Here is a 19,556-nt window from a genome sequence, read left to right as displayed (position 1 = left end):
TTTTATATTGATTTTCTTACTCCCAAAGTCTTCCCCTAGACTTCCTATTTCCTGAAAGATCTGCTATGGTACCAAGGGAGAAAAAAAGGGTGTGCTTATGGCTTTTTCTTTCTTTCTTTTTTTTTAGCGAGGAGGTATGACATTGCAGAAATTGTCTATGCCTTAAGGTCAGTCTTGGATTCCTGCTAGATGCATATCTTCAGGTATGTTATTAACCGTCTGGTTTCTTTATCTATAAAATGGACATAAAATAATACACAATAAAACACACAAGACGTTGTCAGAATTATTAGGAGATAATGTGAATGCAAAATGTTTGGCAAACTGGAAAGGACTATCCAAATATAGGCTTGTGTTTTTTTAATGTTTACATGTACTAATTGTCCAGCTGAGTTCTTTCAATTCACTCTCCTTTGAATCATAATTTTAGAATTTATGCCAATTATACTATTTGAAATCTATGTCCTGAGTCCAGTAAAGGATACCATGGTCCCTTCTTTACTCTTCTTGGAGAGTTCCTTGACTTTGAGACCCTGATTCTGGCCTGCCCCAAGCACTAACCTATGTGTCATACTTGCCTTGAAGTAGAATAAAAATAATATTTTACCTATTTTTCTAACTAAAATATATTTTTAAACCCATCAGTCTTGATAAGGGATACATACTCACATGACCCAAGTTCCTAAAAAGAAGTGAATGAGTGAGGCCATGCTGGGCACAGCCTTGACTAGCCCTGAGTCTCTGGCACCCAAGTAAGAAGGAGCCTAGGGGAACAGGGTTTTCAAATAAGGTGTGGAAGGCAGCCTCTAAAGTGGTCTCCAAGGATCCCCACCTTCTTTGTCTACCCCCTCCCTCATGGGGTAGGCTTGGCTTACTGGCTTGCTCCTAATGAAGAATATGGAAAGGAAACAGCGTGTCACTTCCATCAGTTAGACTCTATAAGATTAAAACTTTAATCTTCCTAATGGACTATCTTCCTTTTGGTTCTAATGAAGCAAGCAGCCATGGTGGAGAGGCATATGTGGCAAGGAATTAAGGACAGTCAACCTTAATTGACTGCTTAAAGTCCACCTTTCAGAAACTGAATCCTAGCAATAGCCATGTAATATGGGAAGTGAAGTTTTCCCTAGGTAAATCTGATGTGATCCCAGCCCTGGGGGACACTTAGATGGCAGCCATGTGAGGAACCCTCAAGTAGAAGATCCAGCTGTGCAAGTCTGTAAGAAACTGAGAGAAAATAAATGTGTTATTTCATGGTGCTAATTTTGTGGCAATTTGCTATGTTGCAATCGATAACATACATTTTTTAAAATTCTAAGAATTACTAAATGTAATTAGTACATATAACCATAATGAACACAGTCCCCTCGCTACTGGAGAAGATCAAATATTTATTAGCTTTAAAACAGTATAGGTTAATTCTGTTACAATGAATACTGCTACAGACACACTTAAAAAAATTATACCAGGATTCATTTTTAAAATATTTCTAAACTCCAGGATTAATAATATTTCTTGGTCAAATGAACCAGGACATCTGACTTGAACTTACTGTGTCTACCTTCAGAACGAATTACCCTGCTTGCTCAGCCAATGTTTCTGTCAGAGAAAATACTCTTTTGAGTTCACTTGGAGACCACTCACCTGGGCATTTTACAAGCTGAAATGAACTGGGATTCCCGAGACTGAGTGACATACCTGAAGCCACATGGCTCATTAAGGCAGGGGCAGCACGAATTGCAGCTCTTTCTGTTCCTGCCTCTTCCTCACGGAACACTGGTGATTCTTCTGTGATCACGTGTGGTCCCTCTGCCTCTTTCCCACTCGGGCTGGCCCACTTCACACCTCCTTACTGCTGGAGCCTTCCAGTTGGTCTTCTGCATTCCTTCCAGTTCTTTCTTCAAACCATGTTAAGACTCATCTTCCTACAACCTCACTTTCCTCCTGCCCCCTCCTTGATCAAGAATCACAAAAGGCTACCTATACCTAGAGTTTTCTAAATCAAATTCAAACTCCTCTGCCTTGTTGTCAAATCCTCCTGAAACTGGCCCCAGCTTACACACCCACCCACATTTATTCCCCATTCTGCCCAGCACACGTGGGCACCATCACCAAGAGCTCTCTTACGCTCTGCTGTGACATATGTCTCCCCACTTGCCTTTTTCAAAGGTAGGCTAGTGCCTCCTCTCCCCTAATACCCTTCCTTCTTCCTATTATGAGTCCTTAAAAAACAACTTCAAAGAACATCTTGAGCTTCATATTTTCCCCTCAGCACTTATCATGACCTACATTGTATGTTCACCTATTCATCCTGTTTACTGTCTTTCTTCTCCCCATGGAATGTAAGCTCCATGATGGCAGGGGGATTTTTACTATTCTATTCACTGCTGTTGTCTCAGAGTCTAGAATAATGCCTGACACAGAGGAAGCAATTAATGTGTATTTCAATTAATAAATTAAATTCTACTTGCTCTATGAAATTCTCCCTCACACTGCTATCTTTCTTTTTGCAAATACCTAAACATTTGGTCTCTCTAGCACCCAGTCAGGCTTTGTTTTATGAATTCTATTTTGTTTCTCTGATCTGTAGAACTACTTGTGTATGTTTATGGATGTCCAACCTCCTTTCTTCCCTTCTTGTTCTAGAAATATACTTGCCACCCCACTTCGCCTAACTCCACAGAGGCGGACCCTAAGCTGGGTCAGTCATTCCTCTGGCCACAGACAATGGTCAAGGGATGGGCGTAAGACTCATGCAAGGACAGTTGGAGGCCTTCTCATGACTTCATTATTGAGGTTCCTATAGCTTTTCCTTCGATGCCACAAGCTACCCTTCTAATAAATCCCCTTTTGCTTAAGTTGGCTTGAGTTACCTTTCTGCCATGTGCAACTTGAAATCTGTGTCTTGTATTTTCCTTATCTTTTTCAGCTTGCAGACCAAATACATGCATTTGGTTGTATATAGACTTCTATATTTTAAATGACAGGTAGTTCAGTACAATGTACCCCCTACTTTGTTATGAAAGTAGTGAATTACTACAATGAAAAAGCATAGGGCAGCCTGGGTGGCTCAGTGGTTTGGTGCCACCTTCAGCCCAGGGCCTGATCCTGGAGACCCGGGATCAAGTCCCACATCAGGCTCCCTGCATGGAGCCTGCTTCTCCCTCTGCCTGTGTCTCTGCTTCTCTCTCTCTTTCTCTGTCTCTCATGAATAAATAAATAAAATCTTAAAAAAAAGAAAAAGAAAAGTGTATCTACTACACTATTAACCTGTGATCCAGGTGAATCTGTATGACAAACATAAGAGAACAGTAATGGCAATAGTGATGGGGGAAAAATACAGAAGGCAACTTTTTTTAAGTTTATTTTTAATTTTTTTAACATTTTACTTACTTATTCATGAGAGACACAGAGAGAGAGAGGCAGAGACATAGGCAGAAGGAGAAGCAGGCTCCCCACAGGGAGCCCATGCAGGACTTGATTCCAGGACCCCAGGATCACACCCTGAGGCAAAGACAGATGCTCAACCACTGAACCACCCAGGCATCCCACAGAAGGCAACTTTTAAGTGTACCATATACTATACTTGTTATAGTTCCACTTTCCAGATGGAGGAATTTGAACTCAAAGAAAGCAAATATAAGGTCTGGTTTTATAGTTGCAGAGTTCTTTCTTTCTTTCTTTCTTTCTTTCTTTCTTTCTTTCTTTCTTAGAGAGAACATGTATGAACAAAGAAGGAACTGAGGGAAAGGGAGAGAGAATCTCAGGCAGACTCCCAGCTAAACATGGATCCTGATGTGGGGCTTGATCCCAGGACCCCAAGATCATGACCTGAGCTGAAAGCAAGAGACGACTGCCCAACACACTGAGCCACCCAGGGGCCCTGCAGCTTTCTGAATTCTTTAGTAGTGATGGACCGGGATGAATTCTGATTCAGTTTTCAATAGCCTGACTAGGTTATTTACCACCAATATTTTCATTTTTATCATTAGTGCATAAAAAAAGATGACAGGCACCTATTTCTCAGGATTGTTTGAGGATTCTTTTTTGAGGTAATATGTGTAAATGATTTAGCTTAGTTTCCCAAGGAAACAGAACTTGAGGCAAAAGCTTATACGCTAACATTTCTATGGGGGATATAATCCCAGGGAAGCATATGTGAAGGTTAAAGAGCAGAGGGGCCAGGAAAGAAGTAAGCAAACCTGCCAGAGTTTGGTAATCCTCATGGTTCTGCCTCCAAATAGTCTGCAACTCCTGGTACAGTCTATCTGGGTAGAAGAAGGGAGAAGAAATCGTGGGCTGGCTTCTACTCCAATTGGCCAACATTTTCCCACAGAGCGTCAGTTCCCTGCACTTCCAGGGTGTATGACCTACCTTCTCTGGCAACTGATACAGGAGACCTCAAAGTGTGAGCCACAAAAAGTTATCAGGACTCCTACTTGCTTATCCTCAGTCTGCAGACTGATGGGACAGCTAAATGAGCTATTGAAAAAGTATGGGCACCAAGAGGTCTCCCAGAATTTCACATCTCAGTGGCAATAAGAAGTCCCAGAGCAGGAAATGGAGAGGTTCATATAGTGTGAGGCCCACCCAATTAAGCCGAGGAGCCATGACAACATGATCCTGTCAAAAAGGCAGCATTTTGATCTCCTACCAAGATCAAAATGTTTCCTCCAACCCATAAGAATGTGGCTGGTGCCAGGCCCTCTGGGTTAGGAACAGAAAGCCATGGCTAAGCAACTCTGGAGAACTTGCTTTTCTAGCCCCAAAATAGTGACTATGCCTACTATGGTGGCTGGTGCTGGAAGATGTTACATACTGTTCGTTTTCTTCCTTACTTAGGAAGCTCAGACACAGGCTGGAATGTCTGTAGCTCTGATATTAAAATGTAATTCTATTAAGAACAAATTATACAAGATGATTCAAACTGACTACAGTGGACATTAGCTTTATTTATCTTTTTATTTTTTTCTAAGATTTTATTTATTTATTCATGAGAGACACAGAGAGAGAGAGAGAGAGAGAGAGATAGAGAGAGAGGCAGAGACACAGGCAGAGGGAGAAGCAGGCTCCATGCAGGGAGCCGGACATGGGACTCGATCCCGGGTCTCCAGGATCAGGCCCTGGGCCAAAGGCAGACGCTCAACCACTCAGCCACCCAGGTGTCCCAAATTCCCCCTTTCTAAACACCACCAATGGTGTCTAAGGCTTTGTGCTCTCTGGGCAAGAAGTGTCTCCATTTCTTAGACATTTGGCTCTTTGGGGTGAGTCTCTGAGGCACTGATGACTTTCTAATTTCTATAATGGCCTAGGGGCTTTTTGACCTCTTTTTTTTCTTATTGAAATCTCTGCCAGAGTTGGCCACTTTCCAAGAACGAACTCCAGAAAAATGTGAAAGTAGGCAGCTAGCTAGACTATGTTAAAGCACCTAGGGTTTAAAAACCACCTCATGGACCTGATGAAAGAACATGGCAGCAACAATACCTACAGGCCAGGTGACCCCACAAGATGTCTTTAACGTGAAGTTGGCAATTTCTCATGGAGACATCTAATCTCCCCAAATTCCACACATGATTTCCCAAACCTGGCCAAGTAATGTGAGTTACCAGCTTTATCCTTAACTTGGGAAAATTTGTAGTAGTTCTAAAAACTGCCTCAGTGTGTGAGTTTCCTTGGACTACAAGAAAAAAAAAAAGGACTTATATGTTCCAACTGCCTGAACATTTTCTACTTGAAAAAAAAAATAAAATGAATTAGACAGGAAGATAATGGTACATGACTCATGGTAAACAAATACCAAACACATATTATCTTAATCATCCTGTACCAAAGTCAGGAAATTGTGTGAAACTAAAAAGGAATTACCCAGAAAGGAAAAATGAAGGATATCCAGAAAACAAATTTGAAGGTTTTATTTTTTCAAATTGTCAATGTGTATGACTTCAAACAACCACGTCAATCCGAGATAGAATAGAGATAAAAGAACACTTGGATATCTTAAAATCTACCCCTGTCTCAATAAGCTAGTTTTTAATTAATGAAATATCTATTTATGAAAGTCTCCATTAACGTTTTGCAATCCTATACTACTTTGAAAGATCAGAATTATAACTTATTACTCCTCTAATAAGCAGTATCCCTAAAATCTCTTGACTGCTAACTGTATTTCCTACATTCTGTTAGATGATCTAACATACAAAATGTTTAAGTCATCCTCTTCTTCGTGGAGTTTTCGGTGTAGTTAAATAAGTGGATATTATGTGAAAACTCCATATTTTATGAAATGGTAAGAAGCTAGCTTGGAACAGGAATGAATTCCTCTCTATAAGGTAATCTGATGTATTTCCTCCTAGAAATAAGTCAAGGTGGCCAGCGAGGGATGGTGGCAGAAAGATACTCAAAGCTATAGAAAATTCTTATATAGGATTATTATTTGTATTAATATGTATCTAGACATATTTACCCCCAGAACAATATAAGTAACTTATAATGTTGCATAAAATATCTGAAGCACATACATTTAGAGTGAAAGAAGAAAAGTAAGAGGTTTAAAATTAGAACCAGGAATTAAATGAAAGCAAACATGTACATTTAATGATGCTATGGACAGGTAACAAATTTGAACCTAAGCTTTCCATCAGTTATTATGCAAAAGGGAAATCCAGGCAGCTCTGCAGTTCACAGGTGCACAAGCCGAAAATCTACCAAGTACTTAGAAGAAGTGAAACTTAAGAGAGCAAAGAGGAATTTCTTCTATGGTTGTTGCTAAAGAAGGCAGCAAGTGACGTAATGAGCAATACTTTTTAGAAGACATTATTTAGAGTAGACAAAAGTGAGTTTTATGGACTCATTTCTTACATTGCCCTCTCTTAATATAGGTCAAGGGTATCCCACAAAACATTCAGGAAGCATTTAGCTCTATAGGTGTGCAGATGTTGAGGTGGGCAGAGTGGAGAGGTGAGGAAGACAGTGTTCAAGGAACACAAGCATTCTACACACCTAGCTTACCTGGGATGGGTTTGTTTGTTTTTTAAGATTTTATTTATTCATTTGAGAGAGAGAGAAAGAGAACTCAAGCAGGGAGGTGGGCCAGAGGGAGAGGGAGAAGCAGACCCCCTCACTGAGCAGGGATCCCAAGACCTTGAAATCATGACCTGAACTGAATGCAGACATTTAACTGACTGAGCCACCCAGGAGCCCCTGGGCTGATTTTTAAGTATGTTCTCTAGAGCCTTGTTAGTCAACATGAGGAGCCTTGTTAGGTCCTCAGACCAGCAGCAGCAGCGCTACCTGGGAGCCTGTTGAAAGTGTTGAATCTCAGGCTCCACTCTAGAAATATTGAATTAGAATCTGCATTAAAAAAAAAAAAGAATCTGCATTTTAGCATGGTTCCCAAGTAATTTGTATGCACAATAATGTTTAAAATTTTACTGTTTAGAGAACAGAAGGTATGTGCCCTCAGAATATTGTTTTTCTTACCTAAGCTTTTAATAAATAAAATTTTGACCCATTCACAATTGCATCTTGTGTCTAGTTCACTACCTGGTGTATATTAGGTACTCCCTAAATGTCTATTGATTCACTAATTGACCAATAAAGCTGTATTTTGGAAAAATTTTAAGGCAAATACAATTAAATATGCTTTGTCTTGGCCAGTAAATATAAATTAGAGTCAACATGGTCCCCAGGACTATTGCAAAGATGCCTTCTTTGCCTTCCATTTCATGATATTCTACTTCTATAACCTGCATGTTCTTTCATGTAAAAGAGGATGAGATATGTCCTAGATGCCATTGATGTGTTAGAATACAGCTGACCAAAACCCAAAGGAGGACAAAGAATCCCAAACTCTCCTTGAGCGTAACTCACCCCCTTCCTCCAAATTCCACGGAATTCCTCAACCCTTAACCTAACTCACATTAGGTAACAAACTTGAGTATCTATTTTGAGTATGCCCAAGGCTGATACTAGCTCTTTTCTCCAAACCTCTTGAATTCCAGAACTTGGGAGAGAACAGAATGCAAAACTCCCAAAGTTCCTCTCCTCCTTCCCACTGTGTCTGTGGCTCCAGGAGTTCTTCTGTCAGGTCAGGCATTCCTCACACAGACCCAGATGCACCGGCTCCCTTGTCCATTATCCCTACGTGGTTGTGAGCGGGATCCATACTGACCAACTTGACACATAAGTATATCTTCACCTTACTCTATAAAACTCACCTGTTACATTTGAAACTTCTATAAAATTAGTTAGAAACTATCAGTCTGATTTTATTTTAAATTATGCATTTTTATTTAATATAAATGCTTCAATTATAGTTGAAGCTTACTACAAAATTTTTTAAACAAACCTTCCAACTATCATAAAAGTCTTTATCATAATCTTAAAAGCAAGACATGTGTCTTATTCATCTTTGTATTTCTTACACCTAGTACAGTGTTTAGAACATAGTAAACACTTAGTAAATATTTAAAGATTGAGTGGTTAAATGAGTAAACTCCTTCAGCAAAGAGTCTGAGCTAGAACACAGGTATCCACTGGTGGTCTTAGAACATATCCCCTGAAGATAAAGGGGGGGACTACTGTGTGTCATCTTTAGGGAGATAGTTACAGTTTGTCCACCAAGAGCCAGAGCCAGTGAATTGCCCTATCCTTGTAACGGGGCCTGGATCCACGAAGGCATGTTTATGCAATACTCCTAGTAGTAGGATCAAAGTCTCTGAAATTGCCAGCATGATTGGCTAAACTGGCGTAAACCCTATCTGTTTCTCTATGTATCTAGGTCACATGTAGGTGGCCCACAGGTCAAACTGTGGTTTGATATGCAGAAGAGTAGTTTGAAAAATGAAATGAACACTTAAAAATCAAAGGACTTCATGTTAATAACCTTGATTAATACTTTTTTTTTTTGCTAAATTTGGAAAAGCTGCCCACACTGGGTCCATATTCCCAAGGGGAGGCATTTGGCTGCAGTTGTGTAGCAGCTACCTCTGTGGATTAGGTAACTGACCACAGGGCCGAATGGTATTGTTAGCTATCAGAGTGTTTTGTTGGTTCTCTTAGAGTAGAAAAAGTTCTTGATACCCATATTACTATGAAAAAAGAGGAGTGAAGGTAGACAGAGAAAGTCCTATGTTCTTACACCAGACCCTCTTCACCCATGCATCTACCTGCTTGGGCCTGAGATGTCCTCTTAACATTGTTCCCCTTCAAAATTTTTACTATCAGTGCCAGCCACCTCTGGTTTCTTTTTCTTCACACCTGCCTCCTCCACCCGGGAAGAATGTCTAATTGTCATTGTTTATCAACTCATACATTCTGTGGTTCCTCCATATCAAGAGTGGGACAGAATCTTTTCTCCCACTTGGTAAATCTGAGAGTAGGAAGTATATTTGAATTATCAAAGTTTGGCACCTTTAGCTTACTTAGCTTAGCTGATTTAGCAAAAGTAAAGATTGCTCATGGTGTGGTCTGGGAACAGGAAAGAGTGGCCAATGCCTCTAATCATCTTGTGTGCTGCATCTGTGGCATAATATTCATGTTCATGATTTGCTAGTCACCATATTCCATGTATTCATGTCCTGAGGCTCTTTTTTGTTGAGCTTATAGGTGCAAAGTGATTAAAACCAAGAAAGAAATCTGAATCCATCTGTGGCTTTACTGGGCTCCAAAGTTTATCTTTGATGATGAGCTGGAGATAAAAAGATGTTACTTTCATTTCCACTCACATTTTTTAAAAGTTTTTTTCTTTGAATCCTTATCTATTTGTGGTTGTAGTAGGAGAAAGGTAGTCACGGGGGAAATTAGGTACAAGATACATATTTGCTAATTGAATGAATGAGTGAACATCAGAGGTAGTATCTAGAAGGTTGATTTGTAGCCTGGAGCTTATTGGCGATCAAAATGGAGAGGCAGAGGATGGTGTTATGAAAGCATGCAGGTGTTATGATGGCCCAGGTGAACTATGACAACCTGGTGGCATCAGTTACTGATCAAAGCTGGTTTGGGGGGACTGGGAAGACAGAAAAAAAACTGAGAGAAATGGGGGACAAATGACTGACTTTGTGCTGGTGATCATTTTTCCTGGATATTTTGCAGAATTGCTATACAACAATCATAGAACAATAGTGGTAGTGTTCTATCACAAATATCCCAACTGTACAAGGAAGGAAAAAAAAAAATAAGAGAAAGTAATGATCAGTCCTACTCACTTAAAGAGAAAAGGCCCAGCATGATTCTCCAAATGTAAAACCAGAAAAAATTTCAAGCACTTTGACAAAACTAGTCAAGTTACAATTTGTGGGCATTTCATGTTTCACTACAGCCTGCCATGACAAAGTAATGCAGCTCAAGAAGGTTTGGCGATTTCTGTGCGAATATAGCTGCATACATCAGCATTTCCCCCCTTTGCCTCCTGGAAATCATCCAAAAGCAACAAGGAGAATGAAAAAAAAATGCATACCCCATTTTTAGTGAGATTAGGAGACAGGTAGATTCTCCAGACTCCAAAATATGTAAAAGGCCACCAAATGCCACTGAGTTCGTAGGAGAAAGGGGAAAATGCAGAGAATGGGCTTACAGGGTAAGGGAACCCAGGGTGGAAATCTATCTAGGCAGGAACCAGCAAAAATGCACTATTAAAGGTGAGAGCCTCATCCTGAGAGGTAAAGATTTCCCCATGATAGATTGTGTTAATTGTTCAAAATACTAACCGACCCCTCCTAGCAGTCTCTCCTACCACCTGGAACTTTCTAGCCCCGTCTTAAGCAGGGCTATCCCTGCTAAAGATTGATATATCCCACTCTCCTCGCACGGGGTTGACCATGAAGTGTGCTTTAGCTAATGAAATGTGAGTGGAGTGACAGGTACCACTTTGGAGCAGAAGCTTTAAAGAGCCATCATATGGCTCTGCCCCTCTTCTTTCTCCTCAGTTATAGACCAGCAATGTCCCTGATAGGGGTACTTGGATTAAAGAGGATGTATTTCAGAATCACAGCCAACCCATGATGTCCAGCTGTAAAATGAATGAGAAACAAACCTTTGTTGAAGCAGTAGGATTTGGGGGCCATTTGCTACAACATAACTTAGCCTAAGCTAACTCATATAAATGTTTTCAACGGGAGGTCCAACAGTTGTGATGAACTAGGTTTAGAGCAGAAACCTCCCTGGATTTGGGTTGGTTTAGAGCAGAAGGAGAAGTCTACTCCAAGAGTCACACAAAAGGCCATATACAGGAAGAAGTGTCTCTGCAGCAGCAAAAAAAAAGCAGCTAGCATGGGATACTATGAGGAAATCTACTGATTTTATCATTCTCATAGCTGGGCACTAGCAGATATTGTCTAAAGAAATAGAAGACTAACGTTACCAAAAGTTTGTAAATCAAGTTATAATTATGAAGAGCAAAATAGAACAAAAGTAAAAACCTTCTGAAATATTAGAAGAACATGCCCTCTCCCCCCTCCAAAAATCCACATAATGGAAGGCTTCTTAAAACACTATGAAAATAAAAAACACCAAGTTCTAGAGAATGAAACCCAAATATACGCACAGATAGGCTAAACTCACAAATGAAAGAAAAAGACTTTCAGATTTGATTATTGTGTTGGCAGACTCTAAGGTGGCCCATTTTATGATCTCTGCTTCCTGGGGTTCATGCCCTTGTGTAGTGCCACCACTTGAGTGTGGGAAGGAATGGAGAGCTGTGTCTTGCTTCTAACCAATATAATATAGTAAACATGATGGAACATAACTCCTATAATTATGTTAGGTTATATAAAATTCCATCTTGCTAGCCCAACTCCCTCTAGAGATTTTCTTTGCTGGCTCGATGAATTAAGCAGCCACATTGGGAAGTCCATGTAGCAAGGAACCATGGGGGGCCCCTAAGAACTGTGGGCAGCCTCTAATAACTGTGGTTGGCCTCTAACAGCCGAAGATGGCCTTCAGACTCCAGCCAACGAGAAGCTGGAACCCTTAGTCCTACAATCATAAGGAAATAAATTCTGCCAACAACCTAAGTGAAAAAGGAAGACTATTCCTCCCCAGTGAAGCTTTCAGCCCTGCAGACACCTTGGTTGAAGCTTCGTTAGACACTAAGCACAGGACCCAGCTAAAGCGTGCCGGAACTCTTGACCCACATAAATGGTAAAACAATAGTTGCCCATTTTTCATATTGTTTTAAGCTGTAATTTGTGATACAACAATAAAAATTTAGTATAATCACAAAGCAAAGTTTAATGCTATGCTGATACAAGAGTTATATCTAAAAGAAAATTATTCAAAAATATTGAAAATAAAGGATAAGGAAAGGTACGTTGGGCAAAGGCACACAAAAGGTAAACACAGACTGCAACCACAAGACAAGGTAGAATTCGAAACAAAAACATTATTGAAGGCAAAGAGAAATGTGAAAAGTACAACTCAAAGTAAAGCCATAATAATAATGACTTTTATATAACAACATAGTGGCATTCATAAAGCAGAAATACAAAAAGAAAGGAGAAGTTGACAGAAAAATATTAGTAGTAGATTTGTTTCTTCTAAGTTCCAAAGAGATCAAGGGTTCAAAAAATATGAAAGGGCATAGAAGAAATAAATAATATCATTAATAAGCAAATAGTTCTATAATGCATTTCAAAATTTCTTAATAATAATAAAAAAACTTTCTTAATAATGGGGAATGTATTCACAAGTATCCTAGAATGAATACCTTATATTAGCTCCCAAAGGAAACCTCAGCAAACTTCCAAAAGTTAAGTAGCATATTCAAAATTCTCTGGTTGCAACAAAAAACACCCAGAAATTAATAACAATAAAACAATTTTAGGCCCCTATGGCCTAAAAATGAAAATACAAAACAAACAAATCCATAAAGTCTTCACATATTGGCTCAAAGAACGAATACAAACTGAAATACATGGAGAAAACATAGAAAATGCAAGGAATAGAAAACATACACATCAGAACATATAAGATAGAGCTAATGCAATTTTTAGAGGGACACTTCATAACCTTATGTGCTCGTATCGATAAGCAAGGGTGAAAACAAGCATCTTAAGAACAACATCTATGCAAAAGGAAGGCATACAAAAACAAAAACAGAAATTAATAAATAAGAAAAATGGAAAAACAGCAAATGTAAATGTATTCAAAATAAGTCTTTGGAAAATACAATAAAATAGACAAATTGATAGCTGAATAATGAGTTCACAGGAAATATTGACAGCCTTTAATATAGTCTAAAAAGATGTTCAACACTACTGCTACTATAAGAGAAATATAAAATGAAACCACACCTAGGTACCATTTTTTACTTATCTGATTGGCAAACAGTCAAACACTTGATGACACACTTTTTTGGAAAGGCCTTGAGGAAATAAACTCTCTTTAATAGTTCTAATGGGTGTGAAAAATTGTACCATCTTTGTAGATGGGAATTTGGATATACCTAGCAAAACAACAGCTCCATAAACCTCAACAATCCACTTCCAGGATTTCATCCTGCAGATATGTTCATGCAAGGATGAACAAGTTTACTCATTGAAGCATTGCTTGTCAAAGCAAAAATCCAAATGCTCATGATTTAATAAACTACAATCATCTATGTGAAAGTATACTATGCAGCTGCAAACAAGAGAGAAAAAGTCATTTATACATTGATATGAAAAGATCTCCAATGGGGATCCCTGGGTGGCTTGGCAGTTCGGCGCCTGCCTTTGGCCCATTGTGTGATCCTGGAGTTCTGGGATCAAGTCCCAGGTCGGGCTCCCGGCATGGAGCCTGCTTCTGCCTCCGCATGTGTCTCTGCCTCTCTCTCTCTCCCTCTCTATGTATATCATGAATAAATAAATAAAATCTTTAAAAAAAAATAAGAAAAAGATCTCCAAAATAGAATGTGAAGTGAAAGGGGCAAGGTCAAGAAAAATGTGTAGAATATTCCGTCATTTATCTTAAAAGGAGAAAATATATATATTCATAATTCTCTGTGTGAGCATTAAAAAGTTCTAAAAAGGATACCCAAGAGCATAATAGCTGTGGTTACTTGTTCAGAGGGGTAGGAGCAACATAGGTGGGGAATGTGAACAGTTTTATACGTTTTAGTCAAATATTTTAAGAGATAATTTCTCAAAAACTGTAAAGTTTTAAAATTTGATATGTGCTGCTAGATTGAAATACAAATTAACAATATTTTTTATGGCAAAGGAAACCTCCAAGCACATCATTTTGCAGTTTATTTCTTCCATGATAAAGAGTCTCTATTACTCAGATACTCTTTCTTAGTAATAATTTAAATAACTAGAAGTTTAACTATATATATGGGCCTGTTGGTGGAATGTGAAGATTAAAGCTTGTCTTAAAATAAGATAATTTTGAATAAATGAATAAATATAATATGAAATCCATTATGCACACCTGTATTCATCTACATTTTAATAAGTTGTTTTGTTATAAACAAACCATCCTCATGGTTTCTTCATAGGTATGTAAATACATAAAATATATATATAAAACAGATGGTCAGCACCAGGGCCTGCAGTAGATCAAATAAGTCAATAGAATGAGTGTCAAATTAAAGGTGAATAGGGTTTGGGCACTATTAAATGAGTTGTGTTTTGACCCTTTGTAGCTAGAAACCAGAGAGTGGGAAGTTTCCGTAACAAAGATACCCAATTTAAAAAACAAAAACAATAAAACAAACAAACAAACAAAAAACAAAGATGCCCAATCGACTATGCCTGGCCCCACAGCATAAGAAGGTGGGAAAAGACCAGCTCTCAGGAAGTAGACCTGGGATCTGTGAATCTGATCACCTCTACCTTATGGGAGCTAGAAAAAAGGAATTTAATCCTAACCTTTTTTAGGAGTAATAATAATGGCTCCCAGTGAAAACTCAGTTTATGAGAGTCCAGTTTATTCTGGGCATTGTCGTCATAAACATGTGAAATTTTCCAGAAAGAGTTTTTTTTTTTTAAACAAATTCTTTTTTTATTTTTTTATTTTTTTTTATTCATGATAGTCACACACACAGAGAGAGAGAGAAGCAGAGACACAGGCAGAGGGAGAAGCAGGCTCCATGCACCAAGAGCCTGACGTGGGATTCGATCCCGGGTCTCCAGGACCGCGCCCTGGGCCAAAGGCAGGCGCCAAACCGCTGCGCCACCCAGGGATCCCCAAGAAAGAGTTTTAGATAAATAAATACATTTCTTTAGCACTGAAACTTACATTTGAAAGGAGGCATTGGCAGAGGTGCCTGGGTGGCTCAGTAGATCAAAGGACTGGCTTTTGGTTTCAGTTCAGGTCATGACCCTGGGGTCGTGATCAAGCCTAGTGTTGCATTAAGTGGAGTCTGCTTGGGATTCTCTCCCTCCCTCTCCCTTTGCCCCTCCCCTTCCATGTCTTGCTCTCTCTCTCTTTCTCTCTTTAAAACAAAAATAAATAAATAATTTTTTTTAAAGGAGGCAATGACCAACTAAATTTAAGTATTTCCATGTTATTGAACAATGGAAACAAAAACGTATATGCAGCCTTGGGTAACCTAGTTTAACTTTAGTTAAGTATATTAATGTAAAGTAAGTTAGTAAAGTACATGTCTTAACTGTCAAAACACTCTTGACAAAAGTGAGGTGCAATGCCAGAAATAATGATGTTTGTAATTGTGACATTATTTTTAAAAATGCATTAAACTCACTGCAAAATGAAGATCTGTGAAAGATAGTTTATTAAGGCTGGGAAATGGAATATGAAAGTATCCTTTGTCCTTGAATCAAATGAACAAAAGGAATGAGAAGCTTTTAACAAATCTTTTTTTTTGCTCCTGTTGGGTAGAATGAGCTATTCCATTCCAATAGGCAAAGACTTATTTCATCTATCACTTTATTCATCACAGAAAACTTTTTTTGATATTTAAGAAGTAGAGAGGGAACTTTCTGTTTAAATTTAAAGAAAAAAAAGTATCATTACGCCAACAATTTAGTCTTCTGATTTCTAAATATAATACCTGAAATTATTAATGTAGTTAGTGAATATGGAAAAATCACCAAGTAATTATGTCTCATGAATTAGCAAGGCAGCACACATTAATGTTTTTTATGTATTATGATTTCTGCTGTAACTTTTTGGTTTTCTGCCTCAATTTAAGAATTCTGGTTTGGAAGACTGGAAAGAACACTGCACCAAGAGTCAGCAGCTTGCAATCCCATTGTAGCTTTGGTACGAAAGCTAAATGAGTTTGGGAAAGGTTATGTTTGCTTGTTTCTGCTGAGGAGAGAAGGGAATTGATTGAACATCTATAATATTTCAGATAATTCACATATATACCCCATTTAATTCTGAGAATAAGCCAGTGATATGTTATTCTTTCCATTTTATAAACAAAGCCACAGAAGCTAAGAGAGATAAGTCACTTGTCAAGGTTACTCAGGTAGGGGATGCCAGAACTGGTTTAAAATCCTGCTTTGATCTGTCTGATTCTAAAGTATCCCATGTGGACTCTCAGGTATTATGTGTACTTATCTGTAAAAACCAAAGGATTGATGAGCTTGAATTTCCTGTCAACCCTGATCTTGGATACAAACCCTACTCCCCTTTTTCTCAGTATGATTCCCTTCTCAGGTCATTGTGAGTATTGATAGTTTGTTTCTTTTTTCTTGCCAAGTAGTATTCCATGCTAAGTGGGTACTGCAGTTTGTTTAACCATTCACCTATTGAAGGACATCTGGATTGTTTCCTGTTTACTAGAAATAAGATTTCTCTGAACGCTTTTGTACGGATTTTTTTGTGTGTGAACACATCTTCATTTCTTTGGGATAAATGCCCAAGAGGACAATTCCTAGGTAGTATAGTATTTGAGTATTTCATTTGATGAAAGACTGCAAATGGTTTTGTTTTGTTTTGTTTGTTTAGAGAATGAGTCAGGGCAGGGACAGAGGGAAAAGGAGAATCTTAAGCAGACTCTGCTGAGCACAGAGCCCAACACAGGGCTTGATCCCACAACCCTGAGATCATGACCTGAGCTGAAATCTGAAATCAAGAGTGGGGTGCTTAACCCACCCGAGTCACCCAAGTGCCCCTGCAAATGGATTTTTAAGAATGTCTGTATCATTTCACATTCTCACCAGCAGTGTACGAATGACCCAGTTTCCTTATGTCCTTGCCAGCATGTGTTATTGCCATTTTTCATTTCAGCCATTCTGATAAGTGTGTAGTGATTACCTTATGTGGTTTTAATTTGCGTATTCCTGATAGTGACACTGTGTATCTTTTTTAAAGAAATGATTGTTCATGTCTTTTGCCCATTTTTCTATTTGGATTGTTTGGCTTTTTGTTATTGGTATTCTAGAGTTCTTTATATATTCTAGATACTAGTTCTTTGTCAGATAATGTGTTTTGCAAATACTTTTTCCATCATCTTCTATCAGAAACTATCACAAAGTAAGTTTTCAATTTTGATGAGGTATAATTAACAACTTTTTCTTTTGAGTCATGCTTTTAGTGTTAAATTTAAGAACTCTTTACCTAACTATATAGCCCAAAGATTTTTTTCCTTTGTCCTTTTCTAAAAGTTTTATAGTTTTATGTATTACATTTAAGTCCATTATCCATGTTGGGCTAATTTTTATATCTGGTGTGAGGGTTAGGTGTTTTGGGGTTTTTTGTTTTGTTTTGTTTCTTAAGTAGGCTCCACATCCATCATGGAGCCATATGGAGCTTGAACTCATGATCCTGAGATCAATACCTGAGTTGAGATCAAGAGTCTGATGCATCAAGTGAGCCACCCTGAGGCTATTTTTTTGTCTATGAATGTCCAGTTGCTTCAACACCATTTGTATAAAAGGTTATTCTTGGGGGATCCCTGGGTGGCTCAGTGGTTTAATGCCTGCCTTTGGCCCAGGGTGCAATCCTGGAGTCCTGGGATCAAGTCCCACATCGGGCTCCTCGTGTGGAGCCTGCTTCTCTCTCTTCCTGTGTCTTTACCTCTCTATGTCTATCATAAATAAATAAATCTTTCAAAAAAAATAAATAAAAGGTTATTCTTTACCCCATTGAATTGCTTTCACAGTCTTGTCAAGTCAGTCGTATATGTATGAGTCTATTTCTGGAATCTTCATTCTTTTCCATTGATCTATATCTCTAACCTTTCACCAATATCACATTGTCATTGATTACTGCTGCTATATGTAAATTTTAATATCAGCTAGAGAGATTCCTCCAACATTGTTATTCTTCTACAAGATTGTTTAATCTATTTTAGGACTTGTGCCTTTCCATATGTATTTTAGAATAAGTTTGTTTATGTCTAGAAAACAGCTTGTTGAGAATTTTTTTAAAGATTTTATTTGCTAATTCATGAGAGATACAGAGATAGAGGCAGAGACATAGGCAGAGGGAGAAGCAGGCTCCCTGCAGGGACCCCAATATGGGACTTGATCCTGGAACTCCAGGATCAGGCCCTGAGCCGAAGGCAAATGTTCAACGACTGAGCCAATAAGTGTCCCAACTTATTGAGAATTTGATAGGAATTGTATTGAAACTACAGATCAACCTGGGGGGATTTTCATCTCTTCTAGGTTGAATCTTTCAATCCATGAACATGGTATGTGTCTTCATTTATTTAGGTGTTAGATGACGTCTTTCATCAGTATTTTGTAATTTTAAACATATCAATTCAATACATATTTTAAATTTATATCTAAATTTTTCCTTTTCTTTGGAGTTATCATAAATGTTATTTTTTAAAGACTTTTTAAATTTATTTATTCATGAGAGACACAGAGAAAGGGGCAGAGACACAGGCAGAGGGAGAAGCAGTCTCCATGCAGGGAACCCAATGTGGGACTCGATCCCAGGACTCTGGGATCAGGCCCCAGGCCGAAGAAGGTGCCAAACCGCTGAGCCACCCAGGGATCCCAAATGTTATTGTTTTTAATTTTGCTTTGTACATGTTATTGTAAATATATACAAGCACAGTGGATTTTGTGTATTGACCTTGTGTCCTGTCCTGCAACCCTGCTGAACTCATCTATTAGTTCTAGGAATTTATTTATAGATCTCTTGGAATTCTTTTTTAGATTTTGTTTATTTATTCATGAAAGACACACACAGAGAGAGAGAGAGAGACATAGGCAGAGGGAGAAGCAGTCTCCCCACAAGGAGCCCAATGCAGGACTCAATCCTGGATCCTGGGATCACACCTTGTGCCAAAGGCAGACATGCAACCGCTAAGCCACCCAGGCATCCCAGGATTTTCTATGTGTACGATCACATCATCTCAAATAGGGAGAGTTTTATTTATTCCTTTACAATTTGTATGACTTTTATTTCTTTTTCTGACCTTTTTTCAAGTGGCTAGAAACTTCAGCACTTTGTTGCATAAGAGTAGTGAGAGTGAACATTCTTACCAATCTTAGAGGAAAAGCATTCAGTTTTTACCACTATGTTTGGTGTTAATTGTAGGGTTTTTGTAGATGCTCTTTATCAAGTAGGGTTAGTTCTCATTCCTAACTTGCTGAGAGGTTTGTTTGTTTGTTCTGCTTTGTTGTAATCATAAATGAGTGTTAGAT

At 38.5% G+C, this 19,556-nt stretch overlaps 1 protein-coding gene across 2 annotated transcripts in view; it reads left to right on the top strand.

The window, feature by feature from the left end:
- Positions 1-19,556, top strand: part of AFG2A (AFG2 AAA ATPase homolog A) — a 530,081-nt gene that overhangs the window by 360,488 nt on the left and 150,037 nt on the right. Inside the window, exon 17 of one of the 2 annotated variants that reach the window (XR_012000935.1) lies at positions 128-203. The gene's annotated coding sequence lies outside the window, so the exon portion shown is untranslated. Of the gene's footprint in view, positions 1-127; positions 5,750-19,556 lie in introns of those variants that run through there. The other variant, XR_012000937.1, reaches the window with a different exon arrangement.

Source organism: Vulpes vulpes, chromosome 4 (assembly GCF_048418805.1).
Source record: "Vulpes vulpes isolate BD-2025 chromosome 4, VulVul3, whole genome shotgun sequence".
Taxonomy (NCBI): Eukaryota; Metazoa; Chordata; class Mammalia; order Carnivora; family Canidae; genus Vulpes; species Vulpes vulpes.
Note: the sequence above shows the minus strand (reverse complement) of the source record. Positions and strands in the feature narration are given on the sequence as shown.